The 21532-nt window shown below is 46.4% G+C and overlaps 1 protein-coding gene across 2 annotated transcripts in view; it reads left to right on the forward strand.

The window, feature by feature from the left end:
• The window catches only part of TFEB (transcription factor EB), a 56698-nt gene that overhangs the window by 3580 nt on the left and 31586 nt on the right, over positions 1–21532 (forward strand). Inside the window, exon 1 of one of the 2 annotated variants that reach the window (XM_017657067.3) lies at positions 8137–8275. The exons of the other annotated variant lie outside the window; for it this stretch is intronic. The gene's annotated coding sequence lies outside the window, so the exon portion shown is untranslated. Of the gene's footprint in view, positions 1–8136; positions 8276–21532 lie in introns of those variants that run through there. 2 annotated transcript variants of the gene reach the window in all.

The following is a 21532-nucleotide window of genomic DNA, read 5'->3' on the forward strand; positions in this document are numbered from 1 at the left end:
GGCGTGGGAACTTGCTGAAACCTCAGCCCCAGGACCCCACCTGCTTCTTGGCTGCTCTCTGACCTGCTTACACAGGTGACCAGAGGGCCCCCTAGTGGGAACTCTCCTGACTGGCCCTGGGAAGAGACAGGTTCAGACATGGCTCCCTGGGTCTCCTTGGAAACCTCAAATGTTAACTTACAGCAAGGCCCTCAGTAGGCATGTGTTTACTCAGACGTAGAGAAAAGGCTGCGGGGACTGTGGGGTGAGAATGAGGCTACAGCGAAGTCATGAGAACACAGGAAACCCCACGCCACCTGACAAGTCCCTGCTCCACTCAGCCTCAGTTTCCATATCTGTGATCCTCAATCTTCTGCGGGGTCCCCTCAAGTGCAAACCTTCTACTGGTCTTTGGCAAAGGCACCTGGACAGGGGAGGCTTCAGAAAGGGAGGGAGGGGGTTTGTGGGGGCCTGCTGAAGGTCACTCCTTAGGGCTTGAGCTAAAGCTGTCCCTGGTGGAGCGACCAGCCAGTCTTTCTTGGGACATGGCTGTAGCCACCATGTGTTGAGCACTGGGCTAGTATAATCGAGCCAGGGCACTGTTGAGGATGTGGGCTCCTAGGCCAGGCTGCCTGGCTTAGAGTCCCAGCTCTGCTACTTACTAGCTGTGTGACCCTGGGCAAGCTGCTTATTCCCACAGTGCCTCCGTTTCCAAACCTAAAAAGTGAAGATTATAATAGCACCTACCTAATAGTACTGTAGTGAAGGCTAAGTATGTTGATGCACTCTACATGTATAAGACTGAGAATACTGCCGTGCTAAAATAAAGTCAGTTGTTATAATTAACTTATAACTCATTTATTTCTCATTTTCAAGTGAGGAAATAGAGGCATAGAGAACTCTAGGGAAGAAATAAGGACTTATGGGTTGCAAACAAGCCTGCTTGCATCTAACATCCTCATGTAAATGCCTCCCATGGGACTTTGTGGACTCCATGGCCACAGTCCCCACCACTCCCTGTTGTACCACACCCTGCCTGGTTTCCACACTTAACAAGGTAGCACAGGGGACTTGACGTTGCCTGCAGCATCTCTACCACCCTGCTCTGCCCCTTGGGATTCCTTGGGTAGCATCTGGCCTGGTCACTTATTTGCGCTCCTAAGCCAAGGTTCTCCCCTGCACTCCTGCTGCCTGCCCCTCCTCCACTGCATCACAGATACAGATCCTCATGGCTGCGATGTTACTGAAGGCAGAGGTAAAATCCCAGCAGTAGGGCATCATCTGGGACTTATTGGGCCCCAGGAAGTACTTTGCTGTGCGGTGGTGGGGCAGTGGGTGAGAGCAGGGGGCAGCAGAGGGGCAGAAGCAAGAGGGAGAGCCCTCACCAGTTCTCTTTCCTGGCTGCTTAAGTGGAGGCATAAGGAGAAGGACAAATGAGGCCTGAACATCCCCACCCCCATCCAGGTGCTTTAGGGACAGGCCTCCCTGTTGTCCCTTACTCATACAGTGGAGGTCCCAAAGTAGAATGTGATGCCATGGATTCATCCAGGAACTCCAACAAACTGTTAGAAACTCATGGTCCATCTTCTCTCCTGACTGCCCTCGTTCATGCTGGTCCCTTCTCCTGGTATCCCCTTTTCTACTCCCCTCCCTATAACCAAATCCTCTGTCCATCAAGGCGCACCTTCCCAGGAGACCAGGAGACACTTCCATCTGCTGCAGCCCTGGTTGAATATGTTCACTTGAGCAGCTCTTAAAAAATACCATTGCATCTGAATTTTGGGGGTGGGGCCCGGGCATCAATATTAAAAAAATAGGCATACCTTGTGCTTCTCAGATACTGCATTTTTTACAAATTGCAGGTTTGTGGCAACCCTGCCTCAAGCAAGTTTATTGGTGCCATTTTTCCAACAGCCTTTGCTCATTTCGTGTGTCTGTGTCACATTTTGGTTAATTCTCACGATATTTCAAACTTTTTCATTATTATTATATTTGTTATCTGTGATTATTTTTTACCAATAAGATCTTTTTTAGTTAAGATATGTACATTACTTTTTAGACATAATGCTATTTATTGCACATTTACGAGGCTGTGGTATAGAGTAAACATAGCTTTTATATGTACTGGGAAACCAAAACATTCATTTGACTCGCCTTTTTGTGATGATCTGAACTGAACCTACAGTACCTCTGAGGTGGACCTGAAATTCTCCAAATGATTCTGATGGCCTTTGTCTAGGGCAGTGGTTCTCAAATGAGAGCGGGTATCAGAGTCACCTGGACTTTTGTGAAAACACAAATTGCTGGGCCCTCTGCCCGGGGTTTCTGATGAGTAGGTCTGAAGTCAGAAGGTCTGCAGTTGGTCTGGACTTGGCATTTCTGACAAGTTCTGCATGATGCTAATGCTGCCTGTCCCCAGATCACACTTTGGAGAACTGATTGCTTTGCCACTCCTGGGTGAGAGCTTTCTGGTTCCTGCGTCTCTGATTGCCTTGGGCCTTTTAGGCCTGTCTCCTTTTCAAAGCCAGGTCCCTGGGGCAGGAGCCACATGGAGACCAGGTGGTGACTGCCTGTCCCTGGTATAGTCAGCCCTCTCTTTCCCACCCAGGCTCTCCGCCCCCAAATCCCGGTAACTGACCACTGTCCCGCCTTGTGGTCTGGGCCCCACCCTCTGGGACAAATGCTCAGGGAATGCTTGCTGCTTGAATAAGGCGGGATGAAGTGGACAACTAAGGACAGAGCTAGCCCCATGAGTCAGTCATCAGAATCAGAGGCAGGGTCTGAAGCTTCTGCAAAAGTGCTTGGAGCCAGAATAGCATTGCTGAGATGGGGGGTGTCTAAAGGGGCCCCTTACTTTGTTGAAGGGAGGTTGCAGAACGACCCATCACATTATTTACTTTTCGCCCAGTGAAGGGCAAGTATTGGTCACTGCTTGAATTGTATTTCTGATTAACAATAAAAATGATGAAACACACAAAAAGCAGCCGTTCCCTTCTCCTTTTCTCGCCCAGACTGGAGATGGTGGGAGCATGGCCGGGGGTCACTGTTAGCCATATGGGTGTCTCCATCTTCTAGAGGCCCTTGGGGTGCACCCCTGGGCTTGTGCAGTGGAGTCTTCCTTGGAAGCTGGGGGAGGTGAGGGGAGGCAGTGGTCGGTCCAGCCCTGCACGCTGGTGGTGGGGTGAGCTTGGAGTCTGAGCCCAGCAGTGACCAGATGAATGGGCAGCTGGAACATGGTGCCCTGAACACAGGGCTTGAGTCTGTCTTGTTGGATGCTGTATCTCCGTGTCATGGGGCTCAGTAAATCTTTGGGGAGTGGGAAGTGTGTGTGAATTGACCCCCTGTCATGTGCCCAGAAACAAGGATACCGCAGATAGTTTCCCATGGTCTCTGCCCTGCAGGCAGGGCAGCGGCATCACCATCTAATACTCAGGGACTGAGCACAGCTTGGCAAGGGGGAGCTCCTTGCGTCCGCCCGCCAGGGACCAGGGTGCAGCCTCGCTGTGGCTTAGGGCTCACAGACTGTGCCCCCAACAGTTTGCTAGCATCACCTCCCCCGCCTCCTCTCCAGGTCTACCAGTGGTCTGTCGGGTGGGGCTCTGGTCTGTTTTCTGCTGTGCCAAGGGAAGTTGCAGCCTGTCTCTGCCTTGTTTAAGATTGGTTTGGGGACAGCACCTCTCCAGCCCCCTGCGGTCCCTGAGGGGTACAGAGTGGTGAGGAGGTAACACACTCTACTGTCCACCACCTCCTGCCTCCCCTCATCCCCTGCCGGCTCTAGGCAGGTGTGCTCTCGGCTGCCCCTGTCTGCACAGCGTGGGCTGGCTTTGCTGCGGCCTGACTGGGGCTGGGGGCTGGGGGCCTTAGAGGCCAGCTGGTGCTGCCCCCATGTTGTTGAGAGTAGGGGACCTGGGCCCAGGGAGAGTGAGGGAGCCCCCTGGCACCCTGTGGCCTTGAGCACCGTCGGGGTCACCAGGCATGAACTGAGTGCCTCCTGGGTGCCTAGCGCCAGGCTGGCCAAGCAGGATCAGGAGAATAAGAACACAGCTCCTCCCTCAAAGCTGACAGCCTAGCAGGGAATTTCGGTAACCACAGAGGACAGAGAAAATGGACTGTTGTAGGATAGTATGGAGTAATGCACTAGATGAATGAAATGTGTCCGTGCCTGGCCCTTTTCCTGAAGAGCATTCTGCCTTGGTCTGGAGAGAGTTTTTACAGAGGGGCCCTTGCCAGCCTGAAGGCAGTGGCTCAGCCCTTCCCTTCCTCTGTGCCCCAAAGAGGGCATCTCTGCTGCTCCCTGTGTCCTCTCACCTGTGTCACCCCTGCAGGCCTGGGAGGCTTCCCTCCTGGACAGAATCCTTCCTTCCAGGAGGACTAGAGGCTTCTGGGTGCCAGGGGAGGCCACAGGGAGGCTGCTGATCACCCACCTGCCACTTGGAAGCCCTGGGCCATCATTTTCAAGCTAAATCACACCCAACAACTCAGACCTCTTTGGACCTGCCTGCTGCTGAGCCCCGAGACTTGGGGCAGTGCACCTGCCTTCCTCCCCGGGACCTTCTGTCTTCCCCCTCTTTCCTGTGCCATCCCCCCGACCTCCAACCCCGTGACCCTCCCTGTAGCTCCACATCATCTGGGACAGCAGCCCTCGGTGCCTGCATGTGTCTCTCCTGATCTCTGTGTTCCTCCTCTCCATCTTCTTTATTTCTTTTTGCTGCCTCTCTCCTTCTTTCGGCATGTTCAGAAGGTGTCTGAGACCTGCCCCACTCCCCCAGTGCCTCCTCAATGTGAACCCCTGAGCCCTGTTGGGGACCTGAGGAGTGGCCCAGGGCAGGGTGAAGGGGCTGTGAAGGTGCCCAGCCCTGTCAGCCCCCTGCCCCTGGGCAGCCAGGACGTGTGCTGGCTTGGATACCCTGGGGGCACAGTGGGGATGGAAGGGGGTGTGGTGCCCGACTCCTACGTGCTGAGGAGTGGCCAGTAGCCTGGACCAGCTGGAGGAGCCCCCCTGCAGACAGCCCCAACAATCACTGGATACCCCAGCCCTGTGACTTAACTGTAAGTCCTCATCCACGTTGTTGGGCCAAATTATAGTCATTTTCAAAGCCAAATGTGAGAAGAAAATATTCGAACTTCTTTTTCTGCTTAGTTATGTCTCTCCTTTCTCCTCCCTTTTATTGTGAAATACAGCATAATTACTGAAAAGAGCATAAACATATAGGTAAATGTAATAAATAATTATAAAAGTGAACACCCAGGCAACCACCAGCCAGATGAAGAAACAGAATGTAGCCTGCACCCCCAAATCAGTGGTGTGTCCCACCTCAGTCATAATGGCCCCCTGCCCCAGAGGTGACCTCTGCCTGACCTTTCTGGTAATCAGGTCCTTGCTTTGCTTTACCACATAACCACCTATGTCAGCAGCCTTTAGCAGAAGAGTTTACTTTTGCCTGATTTTAAAATTTAATACAGCTGGAATGACACTGAGCATGTTCTTCTGTGTTGTTTTTTCCACTCAGCAATCCACCTGTAAGATCCGTCCATGCTGTGGGTAGCATGCTCATTTTCAGTGCTGTATAGTATTCTGCCGTATGACCTTGCTACTTGGATTTGTATCCATCCGGCTATGTGTGGACCTTAGGGTTGCTTTACCTTTTCAGCTGCTACATGTGTTACTGTAAGAACATCCTTGTTTGTGCCTCCCCATGCATTGGCGCATCCATTTCTCCACAGTATATATAACCCAGAGTGCAATTGCTAGAGCATAGGGCATGCAATGCATATTTCAGTGTTTGTAAATATTCTGTTAAGTGGTTGTACCAATTTATTCTTCACTAGAGACACCTAAGAGTTGCTGTTGCTCCATGTCTTTGTCAACACTTGTTATTGGTAGACTGATTTCAGTTCATGCTGGTGTGTAACAGTATCTCATCATGGGTGTAATTTCCATTCTCATCTTTTTTGTATATCTCTTTGTGTATGTTTGCTGACATACATGATATATTCGTGCATTGGAATTTATAAGCAATTTATGAGAAAAGCAGCATTATTGGGGGTGCTAATATTTTTTATACTCATAGAAATGTGTGATCAAAAAATTGTTGAAAGACCATTGTAATACTGAATGCCACGGAGGGGCTGTAGGATGCAGGTGGGAGGGCAGTCTTGGGAGGAGACCCCCCAAGTGGCGGTGTCTTTTCCAAGAGGGTACTGAGCCCACAGAGTACTCTCAGTGCCTTCAGACCCTCCTGCTTGGCACCTCTGGCAGTGGAGGAAGGTGGCTGTAGGGCTGGAGCCCCCCACAGATACTGTGCAATTTAGAACTGGCCACAGTCTGTCTTTCAGGGGCTTCTGGGGCAGTAGTTCTCCACTGGGGGAGATTTTACCCCGCAGGGGACTTTTGGCAATATCTGATGACATTTTTGGTTGTCACAACTTGGGCAGTGTTCCTGGCATCTAGTGAGTAGAGGCCAGAGATGCTGCTAAACATTCCAGGTCTCAGCCCCACAACAAGGAATTCTCTGGCCCAAGTATCAGTCGTGTTGAGGTTGAGAAACTGTTCTAGGAAAAGACCCCAGAAACAGATTTGCCAAGAACCCTCTGCATGGCCTTGGGGAAGCCACTTGAGTGCTTTGAGTCTCAGTCTTCTCACCTGGAAAATGTAGGTGTCAAGGGTTGTGAGCGCCTCCCCTTCATGAGGCTTTTGTTAGAAGCTGGGAGAGGGGGCTGTGTAGGCATCTCGGAAAGTACCCATGCCAAGGGGCCTGTGGTCATCATTTCCGGGGAGGGAGGGCTTTGTAGCACCAGCCCCTCCCCCTTTCCTATGCACCCTGTTCACAGAGCTGAAGGCATCAGGTGACTGGTTATGAGCCCAGGCCCTGGCTCCTGCTGTTCCAGGCCTCAGAGGGCTGTGGAGGGAACTTCCCTGAGGGCCCCAGCCTTTTGATGAGGGCTGCAGAAATAAGGGGCTCGCTCTCTGGGGAGCCTTGGGGCCCAGGCAAAACCATTTCTGACTTTGTCCTTAGCTGGGTGGGAGTCCAAGGTTGCATGAGAGTGATAAGAAATACTTATCATACTCCTTATCTGAGGCCTCATTGCAAGTCAGGGTGGTGAGGGGTGGGAGCCACAGGTCATCCTTGGGGGCTCTGAGTACCCAGGCCAGGCTCCTCCTCATCCTCTCTGTCCTTCCAGTGTCTGCTCTTCCAGGGAGGGCCCAGAGTTGGGCCAAGTCTGGGTCAGAGCTCCCCGGGCCTCTCTGAGCAACTCATTCTGAAGCTCACCTTTACCTCAGTCGCATCCCCTGCCTTCTCCGGGAACTGTGGCCTGCCTGATCTCCCTCCCCTCTACTCTACTATTCCTGAAATACGCTCTCGCTCTCGTGAAAGGGCCTAGAAACTCATCCACCCTGAGGCGTAGATGGCTGATAACAATGAATGACTGCCAGCCTTTTTTGACAGTATTTGCCTATTAAAGATGGGAATCCCTTAGGAACCAGAAAGAAACACTAGTGAAATGTCAAGGCTCTTTGACAGGCCGTTAGAGAAGTGCTTTGGGGGCTAAGAAACCCCACAATCATGTGTAGCAGGAGCATTTTCCCACAGGTGAAAATTGTGTGGTGGCTTGCATCTTCCTAAAGCTTCATAGAGTATGAAAGTCTATTTCAAAGTGGGCTGTAGTGAAACTGTGAACTGGGTGTCTGGAGGCCCTGGGAAGGCCCAGAGCTGAAATGAGAGGTGTGTGTGGTCAGTCAGGAAGGTGGTGAGCTGTGGAGTGTCGGGCAGAGAGGGCATCTGTCTCCAGGAGGGTGTGGGAGGATGTGTAGGTTAGAGTTAGGTCTGCACTGCACCTAGTAGGATCCCTGCAAACCTCTGCTGTTCCATCTTGGAGCAGGTGGCCGGGATGGTGGCAGCGTGGCCTGGGGCTCTGTGAGGACAGGCTGTGTGAGGGGTGGGGGACTGTCAGAGGCTCAGTCTAGGAGGAGGGAGGGGCACTGTAGGTGGCCAGTGTGGGTGAGATTGGAGCTGGGAGCCCGCTGGGTCAGCGTTGGGCAGTCTTGTGGGTGTGAGAGGCCTTCCGGGCGTGCAGTTCCCTCTGTGCTGTGAGTAATCCTCAGCCACATTTGCAGCTCCCAGGGGATTGTGCAACTTCCTCTCAGGCCAAGGTGCAGGGGGCTGGGTAAGAAACAGTGCTGGGGAAAATGAGGAAACTGGGGCCGGCCCTGGGACAGGGGCACAGCCCTGGGCTCCAGCCCCCTGAGGAGCTGAACATTCCAGGGGGCCTCTTCCCAGGGGCTACCCTCTCCCAGGTATGAAGGCCTGTGTGCATGAATGTAAGCGTGTGTGTGTGTGTGTGTGTGTGTGTGTGTGTGTGTGTGTGTGATGGGGTGGGGGTGGTGTCTTTGGGAAGGTGGTTGAATGGGTTGAGACCCTGCTGGCTGCCCTGGCATTTGGGATATCTTGATGAGGAGAAGGGGAGATACTGAACAGGGTCAGGACTGGGGAAGCAGGTGGCTGGCCTGGGGAAGGGGCCCCCACCTGGGCTCTGGGGATCACTGGGTGGTGGAAAGCTTGTGAAATTTGGGGTCAGAGGAGCTGGCTGCCAGCCCCACCTCTGAGGAGCTGTGCAACCCTGCGCAGTTTAACTAGGCACTCCCTGCCTCCTGTCCTTGTCTCCCAAGCCACCTTTGAGGTTCCAATGAGAAGGTAATGGGCATCATGGGCTTTTCCTGGCACCAGCAAGGTCACAGTACATGCCTGCTTAAATTGGCTTTGGGGGCAGACACTCTACCAGTGCCCCTGGGTTCAAATCCTGGCCCTGCCACTTTACAGCTGTGTGATCCTGGTAAGTTCCGTAGCCTCTTGGTGTCTCGGTTTCCTCTTCTGCAAAATGGAGGTGACAGTGATAGTGCCTACCACATGGGTTCATTCTGAGAATTCAAAGACTTAACTGATGTAGAGTGCTCGGAAGAGCGCCTGGCGCCCAGGGAGATAGCACAGGTTAACATTTGACAGGCACCTGAGCATGTTTGTGTGCAAACAGCAAAAATACTGCCCAGGGTTCATGGTGATTATTTTTGACAGTGGGATTTGAATTGAAACTGGGGACAGTTAACAGGAGCTTGCCTTGCCCAGCCTTACTTCATGTCAGGTGCTGTGCCAAATGCTTGACCCACAGCAGCCCTAGAATCCTGCCAGTCACCGTGTGAGGTGGGCGCTGCTGTCACCCCCATTTTGCACACAGGTACATGGAGGCACAGAGGGGTTGAGCAACTTGCCCCAGGGCAGTGACATCCATAAGGAGGGACAGCAGAAGTGTCCGCGGCCTGCCACCCCCCATCCCCAACCCCTTTTCTGGGTTCTTCAGAGGTGGGCGGGAGGAGAGTCTGCTGAGGGCTGAGAGGCCGGCCTCACGGCCTGCCAGCCCTGGCCCATCTCCCGTCAAGAAGGCAACTAATACAAAGTTAACACAGGGAATGGCTTGTTAGTAGTTGAAGTTGTTAGTAATCCTTGGGTGAGCTTTCTGCCCATGTGTGAACTTAAGCAAGGGGCTGAAGACACTCAGCTGGTGGGAAGGGTGGTGCAGGAGTTAGGAATGGGGTGCCAGATTCAGGCAGACCTGGCTTTGAATTCTGCCTGTGCCATTTACTGTGTGACCTTGGGCCTCAGTTTTCTCCCATGTGAAATAGCGGTAATAACTCTTAGAGTGATGGCAAGATGAAAGAAGACACCACAGTAAAATGCTTAGCACAGGCCTGGCCCAGAGCCAGTGCCTGACAAATGGACGCCCTTATTAGGCACCTGTTGTAGAGAGGGTCATGTGTGGGGCAGGGGGTTTGGACCACACAGATATCCATGGAGGGCTGTAGTTTGAACTGTGGATCAGGGCCACTAAGTGGACCCTAAGTTGGCCATGAAATCAGTGTAGTGGGTCTCAGTGAACATTTTTTTAAATGGAGAAGAATAGAATAGAAAACACCCATGTGTACTGCACAATACTGGCAAAGGTTGTTTTGCATACCTTCTGTGGGTTCACGTCTACAGGTGTGTGTGTGTGTGTGTGTGTGTGTGTGTGTGTGTGTGTGTGTGTGTGTGTGTACCGGGTCCAATAAAATACACTTTTCTGTGAATCATGGCCAAAATATTTAGGGCCACCACTGTAGAGATTATCTTCCTCTTTTGCAAGGTTTATGAAGCACCTACTGAGTGTAGGGCCTGGCACCATGTGCCAGGGCCCAGACTGGGGGTCAGAGCCCAGTTCTCAACAAGGCATATGTAGGTGAGTGGGCCTGTGGGGGTTGGCAGAGGCGAGGGCAGGGTGGTCAGGGAGGGCTTCCTGGGTGATGACATGTTAGATGGGGACAGTGAGAGCAGACATGCCTGTGGGGAGTGGTTGGCTTGGGGGCTGGAGCTAGAGAGCCACCGTGGGAGGTGGGGGGTCCCTGTCGGCAGAGGGCTGAAGGGCCTGGCCTGGTGGAGATGCTCATGCTAGCTGGAGCAGAGGCTTGGGTGAAGGTCTCGGGGCACTGGGTGAGGGCTGTGGCCATCTCCTCTGGCTGGAGTCATTGTGGTAGAGAACTCAGGGTTACTGATACCCCTCAACAACTCCCAAGCCTCCCAGGCTCCACAGTGACTGAGTGAGACCCAGAGCCCACGGCTCAGCTATTCACTCCCCTCCCCTCTGCTCCTGGGAGCCTCCTGAACCTTCTCCTCCCCTCATTGGCTCTGGTGGGTTTGGCTTGGGACTGGCTCAGCCCTGAGCCCTGGTGCAGGAGCCAGAAGCCTTTCTACTAATTAGATTCCTGCCCAGGGCAAGTCAGGGCCTCAGTTTCTTTATCTGTAAAGTGGACATACTAACCCCGGAGGCGCCGGCCCCCGAGGTGGTGGTGCCCATATGTGACCTAACGTGGAGCTGGCTGTAGGAAGTGTGGAGAGCTCTGCGTGTGATGTTATTGTGGTCTCTAAGGCAGGGAGGGCTGGAGAAGATCATGAGGACATCAGCTGCCTGGCTGGAGAGCCCCCTGCCTCCCCACCCCGTGACCTGGGGCTGTGGGGCAGCAGTGGGGAGAGGCCGGGACCCATGGTGAGCGGGGGATTCCCCAGCCCTGAGGGAGAGGTAGCTGTTAGGGGCCACAGAAAATGAGACCCAGGTTTGACTGAGGTTTGGAAACCCCGATTCCCAGAGTGGCCACCTGCATGGGGCATCCTAGGATTCCAAGCTTGGAGGTCTGTGGTGCCAGGTGGAGGGGAGGTAGTGTCCTGGGACTGACTGGCAGGCCAATTTCCAGGAAGCCTTGGGTGGCTTCCAGCTTGCTGAGCTCAGAGCCCAGAGGCTCAGGTGTGAGCTCCTGATGTACAATATGCTGTTTAATGATAGGTCATATGTATTGAGCATCTACTGTGTGCCAGGCACTGTGCTAAGCAGTTCTGTATATTTTCAAATTTAATCTTCACAACATAGGCCTTTTTATTATCCCATTTTATACATGAGGAAACTGAGGCCCAGAATAGTTGTGTCTCACCCAAGGTTACCTAGCTAGTGAGTAGCAGAGCTGGGCTTGAGGCATGAATGAGTTCTGGATTCAGGCTGCCAGGCTTGACATCTGGGTGTTACCTTGCTAGCTGTGTGACTTTGGACAAGTGACTGAATCTCTTTGACCATTCGTGTCTGGCTCTGTGAAATGGGGATAACAAGAGTGCCTTACTTACAGGGTTTTGGGAGAATTACATGAGATAATGGAGGTCACGTGCCTAGTACATGATACCCGCTGCTCAAGGGGTTCTGCTTCATAATTTCTCCTGCGGGCGCCAATCACCCACTCTGAGACCCTGGCCCAGTTTTCTAGTCTGCCTGAGTCCTTGTCTCCTCAGCTGTGTGACACAGGGTCCTGGCCCCTTCCTTGTGTGTAGGGGAAGGAAACTTTTCCAGGTTCTTTGGCTGGCCTAATAACTAACTTGACATATAGCAGATTAATTGGAGAAAAACAACTTGAATTTTGTACATATGGGAGCCCCAAGAATGTGAGGTTCAAAGAAGTGACCAAAGCAGGCAGTTTTTATATTTTTTAGATAAAGAAATAATAAATTTGTGAAGAATTGACAAAACAAAGGGTTTTGGTGTAGGGGTAGCTAATCGGTGAAGAAGTTACAAGGTGTGTTTATCCAGCCTTCTCTGCCCTGAATTCCCTGTTGGGTGATAGGGTGTCTGTGTACCTGCTGGGACAGGGAGGACACCTTTCACAGGGGATTTGTTCCTTGCTTTTAGGGGGACAAAGGAGGGTCACAGTGTCCTCCCTGCACCTACTGTTTCTTAAGTAACTTGAATTCAGAATAATGAGCATGCCAAAGTGGCTTATATTGTCTGAGAAATTAGGTGAAATACTGCATTTTTATGGAAACAAAACAATGGCTCATGATCAGACCAGATTATAATCCCAGTTTCTGAGTTCTGAAGGCAGCCTGATGAGACCCGCAGAGGCCAGGCTCAGGGCGCCCGTACATGGAGCCAGGCAGACACGGGCAGCCTGACGGATTTTCCTGGTCTGCCATTGGGATGTCTGTGGTGATCTTTCTGAGCCACACACATAGCACATCCCTTGTGATTGTCCATGTGTGAGTTGCTGTGGTGATTTCTCTGGAGTTTAAATCAAATCATTCACACTCAGTGTGCAGGGCTTTGGGGAGAAGGATAATTTTTGCTTTTAAAGATTCTAAGTTAGAAGTAGGAGAAAATTGGAAATGTGAGTTTGGAGAGTTGTAGCCCAAACATTTGAGGAAACTAGCAGAATTCAGGATCCAGTTAGTTTACTCAAAGACAATTATCAGGACTAAAATCTGATTTCCAAAACGGGGTACTATAGTTTTTCATTGAAACAGGAATTTTTTTTCTCTATAGTTATCCCATATTTATCAGAGATAATCAAAGTAAGACTTGTTTGAAAAATAAGCCTAATTTTAGTAAACTTGGTTTAATTATTTTACATAAGTGCAACAAGAATAGTGATTGACCATACAGAATCTTTTGATCTGCTTTCCTGGAACTTTCATAAGGAATCTGAGATTGAACTTTTAAAAGCCTCTTGGGGCTAGGAAGCCAAGCCAAAGACTTGACATCAGACCTCACATGCAAACCTATATAGATCTGGGTAAATTACTCTCTTCTTGAGGTCCACCAGGCATCCTGAGGTTCCTAGGCCTGCCAGGAAGTGACCTTTCTTACTCATCTGGTAAGACTGTTGGGAACCCTGTACCAGGCCGATTTTTCCAAGGAGCTTTATTGGCTCCATAAAGTCAATCTTAGTTCTTTACAGCTGTCTGGTCATAACTAACTTGCCATATAACAGATTAATTGGAGAAAAACAACTTGAATTTTGTACATATGGGAGCCCCAAGAATATGAGGTTCAAAGAAGTGACTAAAGCAGGCAGTTTTTATATTTTTTAGATAAACAAAACAATAAATTTGTGAAGAGTTGACAAAACAAAGGGGTTTGGCGTAGGGGTAGCTAATTAGTGAAGAAGTTACAAGGGGTAGCTAATTAGTGAAGAATTGAATCTTTGAATGTTTCTTTTAAATATTGCATTCTAATCAAAGCCTTGGTCATATAGCCAATGTTTCCAGTTGTGTCCTGTTATAAGAAGAATAGATTTTTATTGAACAAAAAATCTCAAGAGTTTGAATTCTGGAGGGATCAGGTAGGCAGAAAAAGGTAAATGTTTCAATTCTGCTTACAAAGATACAATTCACCAAATTGCTGGAAGTCGTAGTTACCTTAAAAGGGTTTTTTAATGAACCAACAGTTTTTTAAACAAAAAGTCATAAAAATTATAATCATCTTTATCAGTTAATTCAGTCCCATGTATTTAATTCTTGTTGATCTTGATCTTTTGTTAGCAGTTACATGAATCCAGTTTTTCTTTTAGAGTTCTATAATTCTTACCTAGTTCAGTGGTATGATCCAAAAGTTATCAGAAACCTGTATTTTAGAGTATTTGTCAGAGTCCTTTCCAGGAATTTCTGAAAATGGAACACTTTTATAAAAGTATCAGAGTAAAAACACTAACCTCTGTAATTGACAAAAGACTTTAAAATACTATGGTTAAAGATGTGTTGAGAGCTCATTACAATATTATTGACAAGGAAATTTGGTTATTTCTGCAATATACATTTTAACTAGAATTACAAGTCATAACATTATATTAGGACATACCAGATCTCTAGGAATTTTATACAATTTCTGGAATACTTATAAACCTGAAAAAATACAACATAAAGGATGCTTAGTATTAACTTTTTGACAATGCTTCCCATGTAATTTAACAGAGCAAATAAGCCTAATTCATTTTTCCTTCCTTCCTTCCATCCTTCCTCCCTCCTTTCCTCCCTTCCTTCCTGCACCCACCCACAAATCTTTTGAGATGTTCCAGGGACCCTCTGAAAAATCCCAAAGTTAATTTAAAGTCAAAAGTCTTTATTTAGAATTTGATTTTGGGAAAGTTTGTTAAAATATTCAAAGGCATGAACACTTGACTGAAAAGAGCATGGATCATTATGAAACAATACTTAATTAATTGTTTAAACAAAGTTACAGTGAAAGGTTTTAAAGGCAAATACAGAAGGTTACAGAGTTGTGAGCAAAACTTAGCTTTTTTAATATGGAGAAGTCTCAGTTTTCTTGAGTAACCAAAGACCTAGTAATAAAGACAAACTTAAAAAGTAAAGAGCCTGGGCTCTGCCCTGCCAACAAATTGGCATCTGTCGGAACAAGATAGTCCTGAAGATGTCCTGAAAAAAACATGATTTTTAAGGACAGTGTGTCTCTGGGGGACTGTGAAATCCACTATGGGATGAACCTGGAGGTTATTAGCAATAGAACAGAATTCCTCCCCCCTCCTCTGTCTGCCTGTCCTTCCCTTCCCTCCCCTCACACTGGTTATGGATGCTTTTAAAAATTCATGTTAATAAAAACTTGGAAGCTGCAAAAAAAAAGTAAAGAAAAACCTTTATAATCTCTTATCAGGAGCAGGCCAATAGTCCAAAAAAACTTTGTCCTTTTAGCAGTTTTAGTTTTATAATAGTCACACTATTGATATTAATGCTTATTTTTAAAAAACTCTTATAGTAATAATTCGAGTTTAGCCTGCTTAACCACACGAGATAAAATTCTCTCTCTTGCTTTTTAACTTTTTATATACATTTAGTATGTCCTTCATTTTCTTCCCTCCCATTCTGAAATAACCAGCTTTACTCTAGAACAAAATCACTTTTATTTACCTCAACAAAAATACATCTTCCTATCTCATAGCTTTTCTAACCAGAAAGAAACCAAAAAGGATCATATTCATCTTGCACAGAGTTGTTTCCCTTACTATTTCTAGTAGTTTTGATTATGTATATTTATTAGAATTCTTAACCCTTATAAACCTTAATTTATAGTGAAAACTAAGTAAACCATTGTAGACTGTGTGTTACACCAACATTCTGTAGATTGGCAAATATATGAATATGTTTTATAATTTCTAGAAGCATATGACCCTCTTAAATAGCATAATCTTTTCATGTGACAACAGACCCAAATATCTTTAGTTTCTCTGTAATAGGAAGACAAAGTAAGTAAACCTGTGATCATTAATTAATGTTTAATATTTTATCTGATTTGGAAATGATTTAGATATTCAATGAATTTATTTAACTGTCATTTAACTTAATTAGCAAAACTAATAGTGGAAATTACCAGAAGATTTGGAAAATTATTTTAAAGTAGACATGCTATAGACATAATTATTGTTGAAAAGTTCACCTATAAACTTTTATTCCATTTACATCTATCTAAATCACTTGTTCTTTTTTTAATTAAGATATCATTGATATACACTCTTATGAAGGTTTCACATGAAAAACAATGTGGTTACTACATTCACCCATATTATTGAGTCCCCCCACATATCCCATTGCAGTCACTGTCCCTCAGTGTAGTAAGATGCCATAGAGTCACTACTTGTTTTCTCTGTGTTACACTGTCTTCCTATGACCACCCCCCACACCATGTGTACTCATCATAATACCCCTCAATCCCCTTCTCCCTCCCTCTCCACTCCTCCCCTTTGGTAAGGCCAGTCCCTTCTTGGAGTTTGCTGAATCACTTGTTCTTAACAGTTATGTTTAGATTACCCACAAAAACTTCATGAGGCATTGAAAGTCAGCCATCATCCCAAGCTGTTTTACTTACTGACATATTTAACAATGATAACATTAACTTACTTGACTAGTAAACCCAGATAGAATAAAAGTTGTATGTCTGCATTATAACACTAATAACTCTGAAAACACATCTATCTTAATTAAACCAACAAACTTCAACTAGCTTTTATTTACCAAAGATTATCCCAGATCATGTGAACTTGAAAAACATTTAGGGTAGTTTTTATATTTATGAGAATTTTAGAATACCCATCCTTATAAGCACTTGTCCTTCAACCCAACTAAATAGAGCTCTTTTACAAATTAATTTGGCAATACCATCCTGAGGTAGAAAAATACCATACATCTACAACATACATATATAGACATATGTACACATAAAGACAAATGCAAACAGAGACCTAGCTATTGTTCTAAAATTTTAACAGTGAATCAGGTACAGTAGTAATACAAACTTACTAGCTTATAAAAGGACAGTTGGATCCAAATTTTGCTTCTGGCAGTTGGAATAAGTTGTTTACCCACTCAGGTGGTTAAACTTAAAAAAAAAAATTGTGGAGAAGATGCTTAAGATTTTTCACTAGTCCAGTTTTCAAATAGGCCCTTTATTTCCCTCTGATGAGAAACTTCTCCCTGAAGTTTCCATTTGCAAGAGTAGCTTTTAGGTCCTAGAGAAGGTGGGGGTTGAAAATCACCAAGTCACAGAGAAAGTATCTAAAGTTTTCCAAGGAGTTTTGAGGTATGTTTACCTACTATCAGAGATCTAGAGTAATTACTAATTTGTCCTTTTTCTTAAGTGCAGAACAATTCTGTTTCCAATGTCCTAATCTTTTACAGTATCATCCACAGGCATTTTGAGATGAATAGGCAAGGTTTGGGGAATTGGTAAAGATAGGTGGGATTTGAATTGCTTCTGGAGCCACTTTTCTGGTTTTGTAGAGATTTTCAGTACAAGTACAGTTGTTTCCAATTCCCCAAAGAACTGAATTGCAACCTAAATATTAAGGTACTGACCTTCCCATCCAACTAAATGTGTTTCTTTGTATCAGGGAGATTTCCAAGTAATATGGAAATCAAAAGATGTCTACATTCTAGAGCTTGAGGGTTTAAAGCAATGCACCTTTAGAAGTCTACCTAAAGCATTTAACAAAGACCTGCTTTTTTTTCTTAATCCCTTTATCAGTTCAGTATGTTGCCCAAATTTCCTACTATCTGACTTACTTTTTCTTTTTGGTATAATTAATCTACAATTATATGAACAACATTATGGTTACTAGACTCCCCCCATCATCAAGTCCCCACCACATACCCCATTACAGTCACTGTCCGTCAGTGTAGTAAGATGCTGTAGAAACACTACTTGCCTTCTCTGTGTTGTACAGCCTTCCCCATGTCCCGCCCTATATTATATGTGCTAATTGTAATGCCCCTTTTCCCCCCTTATCCCTCCCTTCCCACCCATCCTCCCCAGTCCCTTTCCCTTTGGTAACTGTTAGTCCATTCTTGGGTTCTGTGAGTTTGCTGCTGTTTTGTTCCTTCAGTTTTTTTCTTTGTTCTTATACTCTACATATGAGTGAAATCATTTGATACTTGTCTTTTTCCACCTGGCTTGTTTCACTGAGCATAATACCCTATAGCTCCATTCATGTTGTTGCAAATGGTAGGATTTGTTTTCTTCTTGTGGGTGAATAATATTCCATTGTGTATATGTACCGCATCTTCTTTATCTATTCATCTACTGATGGACACTTAGGTTGCTTCCATTTCTTGGCTATTGTAAATAATGCTGTGATAAACATAGGGGTACATCGGTCTTTTTCAAACTGGGCTGCTGCATTCTTAGGGTAAATTCCTAGGAGTGGAATTCCTGGGTCAAATGGTATTTCTATTTTTAGTTTTTTGAGGAAACTCCATACTGCTTTCCACAACAGTTGTACTAATTTACATTCCCACCAGCAGTGTAGGAGGGTTCCCCTTTCTCCGCATCCTAGCCAACATTTGTTGTTGTTTGTCTTTTGGATGGTGGCCATCCTTACTGGTGTGAGGTGATATCTCATTGTGGTTTTAATTTTCATTTCTCTGCTGATTGGCGATATGGAGCATCTTTTCATGTGCTTGTTGGCCATCTGAATTTCTTCTTTGGAGAAGTGTCTGTTCAGATCCTGTGCCCATTTTTTAATTGGATTATTTGCTTTTTGTTTGTTGAGGTACGTGAGCTCTTTATATATTTTGGATATCAACCCTTTATCAGATTTGTCATTTATGAATGTATTCTCCCATGCTGTGGAATGTCTTTTTGTTCTATTGATGGTGTCCAACAAAGGCCTTCTGTTTGAGTGTACAGTTAAACTGTGGACCAACCACCTTTGTGGGTTAAAGCCTCTGCTATTGCTTCTATCAGTCCCTGAACATTGGCCTCCAGGTGGTTCATTTCCTGATCATTTGTAGAAGGGCCCGGGAGAAATTCAAGTTATCTGTTTTTAATTTCTGTGTGTGTGTGTGTGTGTGTGTGTGTGTGTATGTGGTTTCCCATGGGCCATCTGGCTTGTCTGATAACTAGCATAATCATGGGTGGGAAGAACACTCTTTAGCAGCCAGTCGAGGTCCCTTTGAGTGGGTTGTGAATGACCACTAATCCTTCTAAGTCTTCTTTAAATTCAGTAGAGTCTTCTCAAAGTGGAGGCAAAAACAGCTTTGTAACTTCATCTTGTTAAAAACAGTCCTTAAGGCTAGTTCCCATATTCCTTTGTGTTCTCTTTTTAATTTGATGTTTTCCATTGGTACCAATACAACAATTGTTTAGAATGAGAGTTCTCTAAAAAAATTTTTAAATATAGAAGTTTGTCCAGTTCAAAGGATCCATTGTCTGGCCATTGATGAATAGGATCCTATATTAATATTAAAGAGACTCAAACCAATAAGCCTTTTCAGGGCTTAACCAGGGATATAATGGGGGGGGGGTACCAATAGAGGGTACAAAAGCTGCAGCCCTCACAAGATCCAGAAAGCTCACTTCCAGAGTTAGCCTAAGAAAGTAAAGAACTTCATTGTCTTAGGCAATAATAATGGTGTAGTGAAATGGTGTCTGGTCTTTCATGGGAACATTAGATGTCATCTGTCACAGACCCACTAATCTGTGACACTGGGCACTGGGTAGGCACTACTGGAATGGGACTTTTCCAGCACTAACAGGACAATGAAGGTTAAGATGACAAAGGCCCCTTGTGGATTGGAACCCCACTATGACAAATTTCCCTGAGAGTTACCATTGTTAGACAAAGAGAATACTGTTTATGACTTCATGTTTTGGAATCCCAGTCCATTTGACTGGCCGTCAAATGTACGCCCGTACATGCACCTTCTGGCTGATGGAGACCAGAGAGAATATTCTCACTGGTCAAAAAGTTAATCTCTCAGGACATAGAACAAGACGAAAGAAAAACCTCATCAGACCTATGGCTCCCCCCGCTCCTTATAGCAAATGACACAAAAGACAGAGTCAAAAGAAAACAATGACCATCTCTGGGAGGAAGGAGATCAATAGAAAATAAGAGTACTCACTACCACATCTTTACCAAAGTTAGTATACCCAAAAAACCAATTCACAAAGATATTTTCTGCTGTAATCTAAGTTTAGAAAGAGGAAAGGACTCTCACCACTCTTTTTCTAGACTCCACAGAGATTCAGGGGACTGACCTGGTAAGAATTCTTGCCTTCTGCTGGCCCCTGGCAGGGCCGCCAGGATCTCTCGGCTGCAGCTGCCCTCCAGGCTGAGCAGCCTCCAGCCAGGGAAGAGTCCCACGCTGGGTACCCAACCTGTCGGGGAGGAAAACTTTTCCCATCTCTCTTCCAGATTCTTTGGCCTAACAACTAAATTGACATAAAACAGATTAACAGGAGAAAAATAAATTTAATTTTGTACATATAGGAGCCCCAAGACTGTGAGGTTCAAAGAAGTGACCAAAACAGGCAGCTTTCACAATTTTTCAGCAAAGAAACAATAAATTTTTGAAGAGTTGACAAAACAAAGGGGTTTGGCATAGGGGTAGCTAATTAGTGAAGAAGTTACAAGGTGTGTTTATCCAGCTTTCTCGGCCCTGAATTCCCTGTCTGCTAATAGGATGTCTGTGAACCTGCTGGGACAGGTGCCCACCTTTCACAGGGGGGATTTGTTTTTTGCTTTTAGGGGGACAAAGGAGGGTCACAGTGTCCTCCTGTACCTATTGTTTCTTAAGTAACTTGAATTCAAAATAATCAGCATGCCAAAGTGGCTTATTTTGGGGTGACATAATTTGCTCCCCTTCTGTCTCGCCTTTGGAACTTGAAGACCTTTCACACTTGAGAAGCTGAGTTGGCTGATTATTCCAGTATTTCACTGAATGAATTTCCTCATCTTGAAAATCAGTTGGTTCAGATAAACAGTTATGTCTCATTTTAGGAGGAGGTGATGCAACTGGACTCCCAAAGGTAGGCTTATATTGCCTGAGAAATCTGGGAAATACTGCTTTTTTATGGAAACAAAAGAAAAGCAATGGTTAATGATCAGGCCAGATTTATAATCCCAGTTTCTGAGTTCTGAAGGCAGCCTGATGAGACCCACAGAGGACAGGCTCAGGGCGCCTGTACATGGAGCCAGGCAGACACAGGCAGCCTGACGGATTTTCCTGGTTTGCCGTTTGGCATATTTTGCTCCCCTTCACTTGCCTCTTTCAACAAGATTGTTGAACATCAAATGGGCTTAAAACCCAGGGTGGGTCCTGAGAGAGGCCTTCATAGAACAGAAGTTTAGACTCCCTGAACCTCCAGAGTTCCAGGAATTTTTCAGGGCTTGCTGCTAACTGCAGGGTCTTGATGCCTTTGGTTTGGGCCTGCCCCAAGCTTTTGGGTTTTCCTGCTGACCCCTGCAGACATTTGAATTGGTGACTCGGCATCTTCTCCAGGGCTTCCCAAGATGTGTTCTGTAGAAAGGTTTGGTGGTCAAGTATGTCTGGGAGAGTATAAGTCAATTAAAGCAAAACTGTTGCCTTTGCTACAGGACTTGCCAGAACCTTTGATACGATAATATTCATTGTTCATCTCCAAATGTGGTTGTGATATATCCTCAGATATGTCAGTGATATGTGTTCAAAGGTCCGTTTTCCAAATGGAGAAACAGACCTGGAGTGACACCTGGGGAATGATTTCCCCGGATCATGTAGTTATCTCTAACACAGCTGGGGCCACACCCCAGGGCTTCTGACTCCATGGCTGGTGCTCTCTACCCAGGACAACTTCTCTTTCTTTCCCTCCTCTGTCCTTCTCAGAGAATGTTGTGTATGGGGCAGCTCCGTTCCTGGCGGCTTCTCCCCTTTTCCCGGTCCCCTCC

The sequence above is a fragment of the Manis javanica genome, chromosome 16 (genome assembly GCF_040802235.1).
Source record: "Manis javanica isolate MJ-LG chromosome 16, MJ_LKY, whole genome shotgun sequence".
Classification (NCBI taxonomy): domain Eukaryota; kingdom Metazoa; phylum Chordata; class Mammalia; order Pholidota; family Manidae; genus Manis; species Manis javanica.